Source organism: Chlorocebus sabaeus, chromosome X, assembly GCF_047675955.1.
Source record: "Chlorocebus sabaeus isolate Y175 chromosome X, mChlSab1.0.hap1, whole genome shotgun sequence".
Taxonomy (NCBI): Eukaryota; Metazoa; Chordata; class Mammalia; order Primates; family Cercopithecidae; genus Chlorocebus; species Chlorocebus sabaeus.
Window position 1 is genome coordinate 53,074,110 of NC_132933.1, and position 3,010 is coordinate 53,077,119.

General features: G+C 38.5%; 1 pseudogene; it reads left to right on the top strand.

The window, feature by feature from the left end:
* The first annotated feature begins 979 nt into the window (after window positions 1–979).
* Window positions 980–2,582, top strand: LOC103232337 (CTD small phosphatase-like protein 2; annotated as a pseudogene).
* Window positions 2,583–3,010: the final 428 nt, after the last annotated feature.

A 3,010-nucleotide genomic window follows, 5' to 3' on the forward strand; every position in this document is an offset into this window, starting at 1 on the left:
CACCTCTCTAGCAAGGGTTCAGAAATGGACTGAGGCTGAAGTAACAGAAGTGACAGAATTAGTCTTCAGAATGTGGATAAAAATGATGTTCACTGAGCTAAAGGAGCACATTTTAACTCAATGCAAATAACCTAAGAATCATGACAAAGCAGTGCAGGAGTGGACAACCCAAATTGCCAGTATAAAGAAGAATGTAACTGGCCTGATAGAGCTGTAAAGCACATTACAAGAACTTCACAATGCAATCACAAGTATTGATAACAGAATAGACGAAGCGGAAGAAAGAATCTCAGAGCTTGAAGTCTGTCTTTCTGAAATAAGACAAGAATAGAGAAAAAAGAATAAAAAGGAATGAACAAAACATCCAAGAAATATGGGATTATGTAAAGAGACCAAATCTATGACTCACTGGGGTACCTGAAAGAAACAGGGAGAGTTGAACCAATTTGGAAAACACATTTTTAAATATTGTCCAGGAGAACTTTCCCAACCTAGATAGACAGGCCAACATTAAAATTCAGAAAAATGAAGAGAACCCCAGAAAGATACCCCATAAGAATATTATTCCCGAAAGGCATAGTCATCAGATTCTCCAAGGTCAAAATGAAACAAAAATGTTAAGGGCAGCCAGAGAGAAGGGCCATGTCACCTTCAAAGGGAAGCCCATCAGACTAACAGCAGACCTCTCAGCAGAAATCTTACATGCCAGAAGAGATTGGGGGCCAATATTCAACATTGTTAAAGAAAAGAATTTCCAACCCGGAATTTCATATCCATCCAAACTAAGCTTCATAAGCAACGGAGAAATAAGATCACTTTCAGGTAGACCAGAAATGACAACTGACTGAAGGAGCTGGTTCTGTTGCTGCTACAGGGTAAGTGGGAAAGACACCATGTATTGTCCAGTTGGGACCATTACAGGAGCCTGAGGACACTTCTCTGTCATCACAGTCAGTTTTGTGTGTGGCACCCATAAAAGATGAGGCTGATAACATGGAAAGCTTCTCAACAGTCAAATCAAATCCAAACACAACTCACTGCCAGAGCAAAGAGGAAATATTCATAGGATGATGATCCCCTGCCTTCAGAAGGAGAAAAACCACCAAAGAATGAAACTGGCTTGTCTTCAATTAAAAAATTCATTAAAGGAAGCACACCTAAGGAAGTGAGAGAAAATCCTTCAAAATGGAGTAGAATTGAACGTGATATAGGTAATAATTTGATCACCTCAACACCAAGAGCAGGAGAGAAACCTAACATATAGATACCTCGAGTAAGACAGAAAAGTCAAGCAAATGGAGAAGTTGGTAGTTATGAAATGACAAATCAACATATAAAATAAAATGGAAAATTAGAAAATAATCCTTCCTTTGGCAGTCCTCCAAGGACTACTTTGTTGGAGCTGAAGAAATAGTAAAACAACTTGATATGGAACGGGTGGATGAGCTCACTACCAGTTCTACTACATCAACTAATGGAGCAGCTTACTCAAATCAAGCAGTTCAGGTGAGACCAGCAATAAATAATGGTTTAGCAAACACTGCATGTTCTCACTAATAAGTGGAAGGTGAACAATGAGAACACACGGACACAGGGAGGGAAACATCACACACCAGGGCCTGTCACAGGGTGGGGGCCTAGAGGAGGGATAGCATTAGGAGGAATACCTGATGTAGATGATGGGTTGATGGGTGCCACAAACCACCATGGCACATGTATACCTATGTAACAAACCTGCATGTTCTGTACATGTATTCCAGAACTTAAAGTATAATTTTAAAAATACAAACAACAACAACAACAACAACAAAAAACCCACAATGGTTTAGAAGAAGCAGAAGAAACAGTTAATCGTGATATCCCACCCCTTATAGGACCAGTCATTCCAGATAGTGGTTATTCATCAGCCCACGCAGAGGCCACCTATGAAGAAGGCTTGGAAGTATTTGACCCCTATTATTTCATCAAACATGTCCTACCACTGACAGAAGAACAACTAAATAGGAAATCTGTTTTTCATCGAAAACAAGAAGCACACTGAAATTCTCCCTAGATTTAGACTTGGATGAAACAGTAGTGCACTGTAGTCTAAATGAGGTAGAAGATGCAGCACTTACTTTTCCAGTCCTTTTCCAAGATGTCATTTATCAGGTTTATGTGATATTAATACATTTTTCAGGGAATTCCTGGAATGAATTTCTCAGATGTATGATATTATTCTTTTTACTGCTTCTAAGAAGGTGTGTGCAGGCACGTTACTGAACATAGTAGACCCTAAAAAGCAACTGGTCAGGCACCATTTTTTCTGTGAACATTGTGTTTGTGTACAAGGAAATCATACATAGAACTTAAATATTCTTGGAAGAGATCTTTCAAAAACTGTAATAATTGACAACCCACCACAAACCTTTGCATACAAGCTTTCTAATGGAACCCCTATAGAAAGTTGGTTTATGGATACAAATGACAATGAACTCTTAAAATTGATTTCATTCCTGGAGAAGCTTGTAGAACTGAGTGAAGATATTCAACCACATATCAGAGACAGATTTCACTTGCATGATTTGCTGACCCAAGATTAAGTACAAAGACTTGTCAAATCACTGAAAGGGGAGAGATTGCAGGACCCTTTTGAACTAAGATGAAAAGATTGTCATTACTGTTGAAATTTTGCATTTTTGTACCCCATCTTGCTTTTCTTACCTTCGATGCCCAATAATAATCAGGGGTTACAGAAAGAGGCTTTATCTATCTTTGATTGGATACATACAGTAGGTAGGCTAAAACAGAAAAGTCTCTAGAACTAGTGCAACTCCCATGAAATTTTTTTTAATGTACAGGACATCTGCAGTTTATAAAGAACTCTGTTTCTGCCACCAGAAGTTTGGCCTGTAGTCACACAGGATTTTATGATAATAATAGAGATGAAAATTGACTTATTTTCTCTCCGTTTGGTGTTCTAGGTGGGTTTGTAGCCACTTTTCCGTTACTTTATGGTTCTCATTTCAAT